Below are 14,384 nucleotides of genomic sequence, written 5' to 3' on the forward strand. Positions count from 1 at the left end.
CTAGAAACGTAGGTTTGACTTTCTTTAATCTAGCTTCTAAGATAAGACACAGGGTCAGTATTGCCTCACGTGTTCCACAATTTCTACGGAATCCAAACTGATCTTCCCTACTGTCGTCTGTAAAGAATTCGCGTTAGTATATTGCAGCCGTGACTTATTAAACTGATTGTTCGGTAATTTTCACAAATTTTCACATGTGTCAGCACCTGCTGTCTTTGGGATTGGAATTATTATATTCTTCTTGAAGTCTTAGGGCATTTCACCTGTCTCATACACCTTGCTCACCAGATGGTAGTGTTTTGTCAGGACTGGCTCTCCCAAGGCCGTCAGTAATTCCAAAGGAATGTTGTCTACTCCGGGGGCCTTGTTTTGACTCAGGTCTTTCAGTGCTTTGTCAAACTCTTCACGCAGTATCGTATCTCCCATTTCATCTTCATCTTCATCTACATCCTCTTCCATTTCCATAATATTGTCCTCAAGTGCCTCGCCCTTGTATAGACCCTCTATATACTCCTTCCACCTTTCTGCTTTTCCTTCTTTGCTTAGAACTGGGTTTCCATCTGAGCTCATGATATTCATAAAAGTGGTTCTCTTATCTCCAAAGGTCTCTTTAATTTTCCTGTAGGCAGTATCTATCTTACCCCTAGTGAGATAAGCCTCTACATCCATACATTTGTCCTCTAGCCATCCCTGCTTAGCCATTTTGCACTTCCTGTCGACCTCATTTTTGAGACGTTTGTATTCCTTTTTGCCTGCTTCATTTACTGCATTTTTATATTTTCTCCTTTCATCAATTAAATTCAATATTTCTTCTGTTACCCAAGGATTTCTACTAGCCCTCGTCTTTTTACCTACTTGATCCTCTGCTGCCTTCACTACTTCATCTCTCAAAGCTATCCATTCTTCTTCTACTGTATTTCTTTCCCCCATTCCTGTCAATTGTTCCCTTACGCTCTCCATGAAACTCAGTACAACCTCTGGTTTAGTCAGTTTATCCAGGTCCCATCTCCTTAAATTGCCACCTTTTTGCAGTTTCTTCAGTTTTAATCTACAGTTCATAACCAATAGATTGTGGTCAGAGTCCACATCTGCCCCTGGAAATGTCTTACAATTTAAAACCTGGTTCCTAAATCTCTGTCTTATCATTATACACTCCTGGAAATGGAAAAAAGAACACATTGACACCGATGTGTCAGACCCACCATACTTGCTCCGGACACTGCGAGAGGGCTGTACAAGCAATGATCACACGCACGGCACAGCGGACACACCAGGAACCGCGGTGTTGGCCGTCGAATGGCGCTAGCTGCGCAGCATTTGTGCACCGCCGCCGTCAGTGTCAGCCAGTTTGCCGTGGCCTACGGAGCTCCATTGCAGTCTTTAACACTGGTAGCATGCCTCGACAGCGTGGACGTGAACCGTATTTGCAGTTGACGGACTTTGAGCGAGGGCGTATAGTGGGCATGCGGGAGGGCGGGTGGACGTACCGCCGAATTGCTCAACACGTGGGGCGTGAGGTCTCCACAGTACACCGATGTTGTCGCCAGTGGTCGGCGGAAGGTGCACGTGCCCGTCGACCTGGGACCGGACCGCAGCGACGCACGGATGCACGCCAAGACCGTAGGATCCTACGCAGTGCCGTAGGGGACCGCACCGCCACTTCCCAGCAAATTAGGGACACTGTTGCTCCTGGGGTATCGGCGAGGACCATTCGCAACCGTCTCCATGAAGCTGGGCTACGGTCCCGCACACCGTTAGGCCGTCTTCTGCTCACGCCCCAACATCGTGCAGCCCGCCTCCAGTGGCGTCGCGACAGGCGTGAATGGAGGGACGAATGGAGACGTGTCGTCTTCAGCGATGAGAGTCGCTTCTGCCTTGGTGCCAATGATGGTCGTATGCGTGTTTGGCGCCGTGCAGGTGAGCGCCACAATCAGGACTGCATACGACCGAGGCACACAGGGCCAACACCCGGCATCATGGTGTGGGGAGCGATCTCCTACACTGGCCGTACACCACTGGTGATCGTCGAGGGGACACTGAATAGTGCACGGTACATCCAAACCGTCATCGAACCCATCGTTCTACCATTCCTAGACCGGCAAGGGAACTTGCTGTTCCAACAGGACAATGCACGTCCGCATGTATCCCGTGCCACCCAACGTGCTCTAGAAGGTGTAAGTCAACTACCCTGGCCAGCAAGATCTCCGGATCTGTCCCCCATTGAGCATGTTTGGGACTGGATGAAGCGTCGTCTCACGCGGTCTGCACGTCCAGCACGAACGCTGGTCCAACTGAGGCGCCAGGTGGAAATGGCATGGCAAGCCGTTCCACAGGACTAAATCCAGCATCTCTACGATCGTCTCCATGGGAGAATAGCAGCCTGCATTGCTGCGAAAGGTGGATATACACTGTACTAGTGCCGACATTGTGCATGCTCTGTTGCCTGTGTCTATGTGTCTGTGGTTCTGTCAGTGTGATCATGTGATGTATTTGACCCCAGGAATGTGTCAATAAAGTTTCCCCTTCCTGGGACAATGAATTCACGGTGTTCTTATTTCAATTTCCAGGAGTGTATAATCTAACTGAAACCTGCCAGTATATCCAGGCTTCTTCCACCTATACAACCCTCTTTTATGATTCTTCAACCAAGTGTTAACTATGGTTAAGTTGTGCTCTGTGCAAAATTCTACCAGGCGGCTCCATCTTTCATTTCTTAGCCCCAGTCCATATTCACATACTACGTTTCCTTCTCTCCCTTTTCCTACTACCGAATTCCAGTCACCCATGACTATTAAATGTTCGTCTCCCTTCACTATCTGAATAATTTCTTTTATTTCATCATACATTTCTTCAATTTCTTCGTCATTTGCAGAGCTAGTTGGCATATAAACTCGTACTACTGTAGTAGGCGTGGGCTTCGTGTCTATCTTGGCCACAATAAGGCGTTCACTATGCTGTTTGTAGTAGTTTACCCGCACTCCTCTTTTTTTATTCATTATTAAACCGACTCCTGCATTACCCCTATTTTATTTTGTATTTATAACCCTGTATTCGCCTGACCACCGAACTTCACTAATTCCTACTATATCTAACTTTAACTTATCCATTTCCCTTTTTAAATTTTCTAACCTACTTGCTCGATTAAGGGATCTGACATTCCACGCTCCGATCCGTAGAACGCCAGTTTTCTTTCTCCTGATAACGACGTCCTCTTGAGTAGTCCCCTCCCGGAGATCCGAATGGGGGACTATTTTACCTCCGGAATATTTTACCCAAGAGGACGCCATCATCATTTAATCATACAGTAAAACTGCATGTCCTCGGGAAAAATTACGGCTGTAGTTTCCCCTGGCTTTCAGCCGTTCGCAGTACCAGCACAGCAAGGCCGTTTTGGTTAATGTTACAAGACCAGATCAGTCAATCATCCAGACTGTTGCCCCTGCAACTACTGAAAAGGCTGCTGCCCATCTTCAGGAAGCACACGTTTGTCTGGCCTTTCAACAGATACCCCTCCGTTGTGGTTGCACCTACGGTACGGCCATCTGTATCGCTGAGGCACGCAAGCCTCCCCACCAACGGCAAGGTCCATGGTTCTTGGGGAGGGATTCAGGAAGTATGAAGTATTAAACAATGAGATGCATGAGAAACTGCTACATCATGCATGACTTTTAAATTTGTTACTCCTTTGCTACTAACTCTGTTCGCAACATATTTCGTGGACAGTATCCACATATAGCCACTGAATGTAGCAACACAAATACACAATACGACCCATAGTTTGAGATATATAGAAACTGAGATGAGTGAAAAAATGGCGCATCATGCATGAACTTTTAATACGTTTATTCTTTCTACTAAGAGACTCCGCAGTCGAGTCACCTGAAGGAAACCCGTGACACCTGCCAGCGCTTTTGACAGCTTTCAACTGCAAAGCGCAAACGTCTGTACGCGAAAACAGTAGTCTCTATAGAGCTATTAAGAGGCGTTGCCATGGAGACGTTCACAAAATCTCTTTATAGACAAGCGAAGCAGCTGCAGCCAGCGTGTAGAAACTGTTTCATACTTTCAAAGATGGTTTCACGAATACGTGGAAATGGAAAAATTGTCGGTATTACATTAGCAACACAGTTCACCTTTTGTTTCCGCTGCAGTCTGGAACCGCAAGACCGCTACGGTCGCAGCTTCGAATCCTGCCTTGGGCAAGGATGTGTGTGATGTCCTTAGGTTAGTTAGGTTTAAGTAGTTCTAAGTTCTAGGGGACTGATGACCTCAGAAGTTACGTCCCATAGTGCTCAGAGCCATTTGCACCATTTGAACTGTGGAATGGCATAATCATGTTAAATTTTGCTCCTTCTCGCTTTCTATACATTCGCGAATTATTTTTTCAGGGTTGTACTTTATGACTTAAGGCCGAAATCGTAATAGCAATACAAAATAAAGTTTTTACCGAAAACAGATAATGCCTTCTTTCCTCAACGGTTTCGCATATTGTCTAGGAGGCTCTCTAACGACAGATGAAAGCATTACACAGCCTTAGCGTGCGTGGGAAAAAAAGTCGCGGGGATTGCTTTGTCGGCATATTTAGCTGTTGCATATCTCACCAACGCATCATTCATCTCTGTGTCACTGCACGCTCAATCCAATAAAACGGAATTCACTCCAGAAAAATAATAATCATCATACATAGCTTGCATCGCAAACATTAAACTGAAATCGTAATACAGAGTCTGTCATGTAATTTTTAACTACAAAGCAATGATTATTGTGAATATCTGGACTCGTGCATCATCATCTCGGCTATACGCACATTGGGTAACGAATGAGCGAGCGGACAAGCTAATAGATAGCTGCACCAGGGAGTCCCCTAACGACAAACCAAACCAAACCACAAGAACCGGCAATTTTGCAATTGCCTCGAGGTAAACTTTTACTTTCTATGTGTAGGCTATAATACACCTCATGTTTCTCTCGTGATTCACTTAGAAGATATAGTTTGGTGAAAACGGTTGAATCTTCTTGTAAACGGAGTATTCGAACGGTGATGTTGCTCATATGTGGCCGGTTCTACATCTACTACATCTTCATACATACTCCACAATCCACCATACGGTGCGTGGCGGACGGTACCTCGTACCACAACTAGCATCTTCTCTCCCTGTTCCCCTCCCAAACAGAACTAGGGAAAAATGACTGCCTATATGCCTCTGTACGAGCCCTAATCTCTCTTATCTTATCTTTGTGGTCTTTCCGCGAAGTGTAAGTTGGCGGCAGTAAAATTGTACTGCAGTTAGCCTCAAATGCTCATTCTCTAAATTTTCCCATTAGAGATTCATGAAAAGAACGCCTCCTTTCCTCCAGAACTCCCACCAGAGTTCCCGAAGCATTTCCGTAACACCCGCGTGATGATCAAACCTACCAGTAACAAATGTAGCAGCCCGCCTCTGAATTGCTTTTATGTCCTCCCTCAATCTGACCTGATAGGGATCCCAAACGCTCGAGCAGTACTCAAGAATAGGTCGTATTAGTGTTTTATAAGCGGTCTCCTTTACAGATGAACCACACCTTCCCAAAATTCTACCAATGAACCGAAGACGACTATCCGCCTTCTCCACAACTGCCATACATGCTTGTCCCACTTCATATCGCGCTGCAAAGTTACGCCCAAATATTGAATCGACGTGACTGTGTCAAGCGCTACACTACTAATGGAGCATTCAAACATTACGGGATTCTTTTTCCTATTCATCTGCATTAATTTACTTTTATCTATATTTAGAGTTAGTTGCCATTCTTTACACCAATCACAAATCCTGTCCAAGTCATCTTGTATCCTCCTACAGTCACTCAACGACGACACCTTCCCGTACACCACAGCATCATCAGCAAACAGCCGCACATTGCTATCCACCCTATCGAAAAGATCATTTATGTAGATAGAAAACAACAGCGGATCTACCACACTTCCCTGGGGCACTCCAGGTGATCACTTAAGGGAGATTTTGGATGAACCAGCCACTGAAATACACGGTACAACAGTGAAAAACGTTCGCGGGCTTCACGCATAGCACTTAATATAGATGTACTAATTGCTGTCACGTTTTCTGTATCAGCAACATGAAATGGAGTAGGCTCAGAACCGACTTCTGGTAGGAGCCACTGCTGACGCAATGTGCCAGTGATTGGCGGCTGTCAACAGAACTGAAGAGCCGCAGAGGAAAACGGCTGTTTCTCCTAAGAGGACGCAAGTGGCCGTTCGCGGGCGGCGTGGTGCGGCGTGTGTCCGCCATGTGCGGCGGACAGGAATAGTCCAGCGGCTCCTGGAATAGCGGCCGCGCCACCAGACGTGGCGCCTGCGATCGCCGCCGTGCACGCGCCTCAGGGGAGGCGGCGGACCCGCGCCAGAGGAGTGCGCGCCGCGGCGGCCTTAACCGGCCCGCTGCCTGGCCAGTCCGCAGCGCCTGTTCCTTTAGACATTCATCCACCTCCAGAGGAACATTGCATTGCAGTCGGAGTAAGACAGCCACTGCAGTAGTGTATACTCAGAGGGGTGACTGAGTGTCCAGCGCAGGCCACCAGCGACGTAGCAGTCACTGCTCAGGCAAGGCTGGCGGGGTAATGTCCAAACAAGATTAGTGTCTTTACAGGAGCGTCTTCACAGATATTTACTCAACAAGAAGGGGTTAGGGAGCGACAGTCACAATTGGAATTTTTATGTAACTGAGTTGGTGAGATTGGATATGTTTTGTGCTACAACAAAAACAGAAACGTTTCATAGGGGCCAGTGACAGAGCAAGTTGAAACTGTCCGCTTTGTGACGAAAGAAGGTTTATGCTGTTTAATTAAAACTGAATCTCTCCATACCAATTTTCTTTAAAAATTTTTAAGCCACTTCAACCGATAATTACGAGATACTTGATTTTTGCTGGAGATCTCGATACGATGAACTACTTTATGGATGTTAATGTAGCTTTATTGAACCCGACAGGATAGCCAGAGAGCTAACGCGCTGCTTTCTGGACTCGGGTAGGCGCGCTGGCCCCGGATCGAATTCCCCCAGCGGATTAACCACGAGAGCCTGGATGTGGTTTTTAGGCGGTTTTCCGCATCCTGCTAGGTGAATACCAGGCTGGTCCCCACTTTCCGCCTCAGTTACACGACTCGCCGACATCTGAACACGTTCGCACTACTCCATGAATTACAGTAGACGCAGACAGCTGGGGTACACTAATTCCGTCCCGGGGGGGTACGGGGTCGCCGCAGAAAGGGCATCCGGCCACCCCTTCATCCTAACTTTGCCAAATCCGTTCCTAACAATGCCGACCCTGCATCAGTGCGGGACATGGCACCAGTGAAAGAAAGAAAGAATGTAGTCTTATTTACTCAAAGTCGCCACAAACGTTTTCTACTCTGAGCAGCAGAACAAAACGATCAATTTTTACGAAACCTCCTAATCCCACCCATATCGACGTTAAGTCTGTAATGGCGCAAAAGCGTGGCGGCCTGCGATGTCACCCTCTGGCTTCAAATAACAAGGCATCGACGCTGGCCAAAAAAGGCCACATCTCAGAAGTTCATTTGGCGTGTAAGATGAGTTAATGATGTCACATTGGAACCATATTTCACCAGAATTCTGCCCAATGCCGTCGTGGACATGTCGCGCGATCAATAGGTCGTCATACCCCCTCTTATACACATTTCATCCCTTTCTTTTGACGCTCTGCGAGGAGGTCAGAATCACAACGTCCAGCATTGATATCACCTAATTTGGGTGGCCAATGTAAACATTTCAGACACATCGCCGATCAGAATCAGCACGAAAAGGCCGCATGGGGTGGCATAAAGGAGTCAATGAAATCACCACTTTCCCTGTGGCGTTGCCTCCCAAACATTTCGCGGTCGGAAACGACAGTTCCCAGTGCGATGAGCAACAAGAAGACATTCTTCACAACCTTCGACACTGCGAACGCCCTCGGGCGTTTCAACCCTTCTCTAAGGACATTGTGGGGCTGCTGCTCCGCCGAACATGATTGCACTGACTTAGAGCACAGCGTGACCGCAGTTGGTGCTCTCGTGTTAAAGTTAAAACCACTAGGGACGATGGAAAGCATTCAACGACATTTGAACGTGATCTGAAGCGGCTAATAGTGCCCGAGCTTCTGAGCTCTCCTATATTGTAGCTTCCCGTGGCGTGGTCACTGGGGGATGTGATACTGACGCACGCGCGAACAAAACAGAAAAGAGTCTCTCTAAGTCCTACCAGTTCAGCAAAACCCTAGGTGCCACCCACCCACCCACCTTTGCTCAGCACCTAAAAAATGAACCTTCACAGACGAGAGTCCCAGGCCCCTGCACGGACGCCATGCTGGTGCTGTTTCTCCGCTACACTCCTGCTCTTCCACCTGACAGTAGGGCATCCGAAATGTAAGGGTGTCGAAGAGATTGAAGCGCCTAGGCCTTCGTCACGGGTAATGTCTTTACAGGTACGTCTTTAAAATCCTCAACAACGGTGGGTACGTGTCATCGAGGGTTTTGGCGAACTGAGAGGTCCTAGAGGCACCCTTTGCCGTTTTACTCACGCACGAAACAGGGGCGCTGAGAAGCATAACCTCCCTTAAGTGCTTCGGATCACTTTCGATTTTCGTCGAATGGTTTTGAAAGGTCTTTAGTGGTTCCAGCATGTACGCGAGACGAAAAATTGGGGTCGTGGAACTTCAAACGGGTGCGATCACGTTCTTGAGGATGCAGTCCCACAGTGTCCTTAGAGAAAAGTTGTAACAACCGAGGGTGTCAGCCGTGTCAAAAGCTGTGAAGAACATATTCCTGCTGCTCGTCGCTCTGCGAACTGTCGTTCCCGACCGCGAAATGTTTGGGGGTCAACAGGCTAAGGGATAGTGGGGTTTCATTGACGCCCTTTATGCCATCCCCCCTCCCCCTATGGCTTTTTCGTGCCGATTCTGAGCGTCGGTGTGCCTGGGATGTTTCTCTCGGCCACCATAAGAAAACCACCTGATTTCATCACTGGGTGTCGTGGTTCTCACCACCTTCGCAGAGGCGTCAAAGGAAGGGCTGAAATGTGGATAACAGGGGGCGTGCGGACCCTGCTATCATGTGACACGTCCATGGCCGCATTGGGCAGAATTGTGGTGAAATTTGGTGCCAATGTGACATCATTAACCCACGTTTCACATCAGATGAACTTGTGAGCTGCGGAAGTTGTACGCGCTTTTGAGCCAAATTTCAAAGTTAAGTGTCGCAGTCGGTGGGTATTCTTTGCTTATGAAATAGTATTCCTTTAATTCTGTTCCTCAGTATATATTAAGATTCGAAAACTTGAAGAACTCAGAACATTAGTCATCCTTAATTGTTACATCGGATGCAAACAAAAGTAAATGGAAATAAAAAGTTTGAAGTATTATGCACATTACATTTTACAGTAATACAGGAGTTTTGGTTCTGATCCCATGAAGAGGAAATCAAAGGTCAAATATTTTATCTTTGAGAGCACTTTGTAACTTAGTTTTAATAATACCTTCGCTCAAGGGTGTGCATCAATACAAAAGCAGGCATGTTGTACACAGTAGTAGTGGTGGTGGTGGTGGTGGTGGTGGTGGTGGTGGTAGTAGTAAGCGGTTCGTTGTATCAGTTGGAAGTAAAAGTAAGCAGATGGCACATACTGCCAAGATGAACAGGCCATATTTCACGATTTTATGTTTGAAGGCTATTTGAAATGAATTTATTCTTCTGAAAATTGAGTGTGTAGTTACGAATTCGTGTAATAATTTGCTTATGAAAATCTTTTGAAGTGAAGTTTAACTTTAGTTTTGTGCATCTGTGCCAAACAGTTATTACTGTTATTATCAATAACGAAAAAGTACAAAATTTGAAGATATTGTATAAATGTGAAAACTGCTATATGTGATAAATATGACACGAACCGCAATGACCCTAATTATTTTCAGCGAGCCACATTTCAACGAGGAGCCAAAAAGCAGAGGAGTCATATATAGACTTAATTTGTGTCACTTTCTTTGGCGGATATTTCACCTACACTACATTAGAGTTGCCAGAGCTACGAAAGCATGCTGGAAAGTAATGCCTCCGAATTTCTGTGAAAACTCTTACAGCTTTTTAAATAAAACAAACGTACTACTACGCTACATTTTTTATCCTTAATGTCTAGATACGTATCTCTGAACATAGCCAGCCTGGCGACGAATAAATTTCTCCAAAGGGGACACCAGTTTGTTGATACCGCCACTGCACAATGTTTGACTTTCTTAAGAGCCACAATCTTAGCTCTACTCGTACCGCTTCATTGCTTTAAAAGTGAAGTTCACGAACGTTTTAATTAAAGTTTTGGAAACTGACGGGAGTCGGATGGCCCCAAGTCGGAAAGGAGGGTGATCGATGACAGTGAACCCAAGGGCGTCGGATTGCTGCAGATGTCGAAGTGCCTTTGTTGGCTGTCGTTGTCATATTAAAGGAGATAGTGCTCTTTGTGTGGACGAAGTTTCCTGCGGTTAGAAGATCACAGAACGCTGTTCCTAACGCACCGTCATGTTACGCGCTACCATTCGAAGTGCTCTAGTGGCAAAGGCGTGCAGCTTGCGTCAGCGAAGCGGGAAGGTTGGCCGAGTAATATCCATGAAGGTAATAGCTCAACCGATATAAGAACAGAATAAAAAATTCAGAGGCTTTACTTTTCAGCACGCCCTCGTACAAAAGTGCACGAATATATAAAGAGTAACATTATTCGGTATTCTTCTAAGAGAGATCAACCTTTACTGCAGGGTGGGCGATCATATCTTGTACTTACTCCGTTCATAATAATAATAATAAGACCCGTGGAGGCCCGGGAAAAGAACAGGCCTCCGGCATGTTCTGCCAGTCGTAAAAGGCGACGAAAAGAGCAAACCACTAATAGGGCTAACCCCCCTTTTAGTGTGATTAGTTGGTTCAGGACAGAATTAATGAAGCCTCGGACAAGCGCTCTCATGGTCGGGGACGACGCTTGAACCCTATGCCCGTCCACAATGGTAACGACGCTGTGAGCCACACGAAAAATGATTTAAATCCAAATAGAGGTGTTTTGCAGGATATGCTTCCTGCAACCACTCTAGAAGGAAAAAAAATGGTTCAAATGGCTCTGAGCACTATGGGACTCAACTGCTGTGGTCATCAGTCTCCTAGAACTTAGAACTACTTAAACCTAACTAACCTAAGTACATCACACACACCCATGCCCGAGGCAGGATTCGAACCTGTGACCGTAGCAGCAGCGCGGCTCCGGACTGGAGCGCCTAGAACCGCACGGCCACCGCGGCCGGCCTAAAAGGAAAACAAAGACAGAGAATGAGATGGTTAGATGAAGTTAACCGACACCTCATGTTCTGTTATTACCAAACAACAAACTTAGGACCCAACACAACTGGATACAGATCACAAGTGTACGCAACATTTATTACCAGATACCCAGAATTAAAATTTTTAACAGAACAACGGTTAGATGATCAGATCCGCGTAATAATAAAAAATAACAGGATACCCTAGTCAGAATTAGATAACATCAAATAACAAGTACAACAAATACTGGCACAAAAAATGTGCAATCAGAAGAAGAAGCAGAAAATACAGTAATGAACTCAAACATCCCAGAGCAAACAAACAAAGAACAACACGATTCAATTAAACAATCAGAGGAAAACGAAATCTTAAGACAGCCACCAGAACAAGCACAAATAGAACACGAAGTGACACACATGTTAGATGTAGAAGAAAAAAATTCAGCTGACATTATAGAATACAAAGACACAAACACAGACATTAGACCATTCTTGCATAGACCACCAAATAACCCACAAGTCGAAACAACAATAACAACTATCAACACAATCATACACAACAAAATAAATGAAAATACAACTATGGAAGAGTTACAACTACTGGTTTATATAGGAGCACTCACTACACTAAATGTACACACTAGGCAGAGATCAGAACCAACCAACACACAGAAGAATCCCACAAAACCAGCATGGCAACACAGGCTACATATCAGAATAGAAAAACTGAGAAAAGACATCGGACAACTGACACAATTTATAAGAAATGAAATGTCAGACAAAAAACGAAAAAGGTTAGGTAAAATCTAACAACAAGAAGCGATAGAGCAATTAGATGAAAAGAAGCAGAAATTACAAGCACTGGCCAAACGACTTAGAAGATACAAAAAAAGTGAAAATAGAATGAAACAAAACCAAACATTCAACACAAACCAAAAGAAATTTTGCCAGACAATAGGTAAACACACATTGAGATAGACAATCCACCAAACATACCAGACATGGAACACTTCTGGAGGAACATATGGCCAAACCCAGTACAGCATAACACGCATGCACGGTGGATATAAGCAGAAACAGACACATACAAGATGATACCACAAATGCCTGAAGTGATAATTTTGCAACATGAAGTCACCCAAGCAATTAATTCTACTCACAATTGGAAAGACCCCTGGAAAAGATAAAATAGCAAATTTCTGGCTAAAGAAGTTCACCTCAACACATTCACATCTTACTAAATTATTTAACAGTTACATTGCAGACCCATACACATTCCCTATACACTTACACATGGAATAACTTATCTGAAACCTAAAGATCAAGCAGACACAGTAAACCCAGCTAAATGTCGCCCCATAACATGCCTACCAACAATATACAAAATCTAAACTTCAGTCATTACACAGAAATTAATGACATATACAGCACAGAACAAACTTATAAATGACGAACAAAAAGGGTGTTGCAAAGGAGCACAAGGATGTAAAGAGCAACTGATAATAGATGCAGAGGTGACATATCAAGCTAAAACTAAACAAAGGTCGCTACACTGCGCATACATTGATTACCAAAAAGCTTTTGATAGTGAACCCCACTCATGGTTACTACAAATATTGTAAATATACAAAGTAGATCCAAAACTGATACAGTTCCTAAACATAGTAATGAAAAATTGGAAAACCACACTTAATATCCAAACAAATTCAAGTAATATCACATCACAGCTAATACAGATTAAGCGTGGAATACACCAAGGAGACTCATTAAGTGCTGTCTGGTTCTGCATTGCTCTGAACCCACTATCCAACATGCTAAATAATACAAATTATGGATACAATATTACTGGAACATACCAAAACAAAATCACACATTTGCTATACATGGATGATCTAAAACTACTGGCAGCAACAAATCAACAACTCAACCAATTACTAAAGATAACAGAAGTATTCAGCAATGATATAAATATGGCTTTTGGAACAGACAAATCTAAGAAAAATAGCATAGTCAAGGGAAAACACACTAAACAACAAGATTACATATTGGATAACCACAGCGACTGCATAGAAGCGATGGAAAAAACAGATGCCTATAAATATCTAGGATACAGACAAGAAATAGGAATAGATAATACAAATAGTAAAGAAGAACTAAAAGAAAAATATAGACAAATACTAACAAAAATACTGAAAACAGAATTGACAGCAAGAAACAAGACAAAAGCTATAAATACTTATGCTATACCAATATTGACCTACTCATTTGGAGTAGTGAAATGGAGTAACACAGACCTAGAAGCACTCAATACACTTACACGATCACAAACCCACAAATATAGAATACATCACATACATTCAGCAACAGAAAGATTCACATTAAGCAGAAAGGAAGGAGGAAGGGGATTTATTGACATAAAAAACCTAAATTAAGGACGGGTAGATAATTTAAGAAAATTCTTTCTAGAACGAGCAGAAACTAACAAAATACACAAAGCAATCACTCATATAAATACATCCGCTACACCACTGCAATTTCATAACCACTTCTACAATCCTTTAGATCACATAACATCAACAGATACGAGGAAAGTAAATTGGAAAAAGAAAACACTACATGGCAAGCACCCGTATCATCTAACACAGTCACACATCGATCAAGACGCCTCAAACACATGGCTAAGAAAAGGCAACATATACAGTGAGACAGAAGGATTCATGATTGCAATACAGGATCAAACAATATAACACCAGATATTACAGCAAGCATTTTATTAAAGATCCCAATACCACAACAGATAAATGCAGACTTTGCAAACAACAAATAGAAACAGTAGATCACATCACAAGGGGATATACAATACTAACAAATACAGAATACCCCAGAAGACATGACAGTGTAGCAAAAATAATACACCAACAACTTGCCATACAACATAAACTAATAAAACAACACGTTCCCACATACAAGTATGCACCACAAAATGTACTGGAGAATGATGAATACAAATTATACTGGAACAGAACCATTATAACAGGTACA

At 44.1% G+C, this 14,384-nt stretch overlaps 1 protein-coding gene across 1 annotated transcript in view; it reads left to right on the plus strand.

The window, feature by feature from the left end:
- LOC126473859 (TWiK family of potassium channels protein 7) overlaps positions 1-14,384 on the plus strand; it is a 440,647-nt gene that overhangs the window by 76,505 nt on the left and 349,758 nt on the right. The gene's annotated exons all lie outside the window — the stretch shown is intronic.

This window comes from Schistocerca serialis, chromosome 4 (genome assembly GCF_023864345.2).
Source record: "Schistocerca serialis cubense isolate TAMUIC-IGC-003099 chromosome 4, iqSchSeri2.2, whole genome shotgun sequence".
Taxonomy (NCBI): Eukaryota; Metazoa; Arthropoda; class Insecta; order Orthoptera; family Acrididae; genus Schistocerca; species Schistocerca serialis.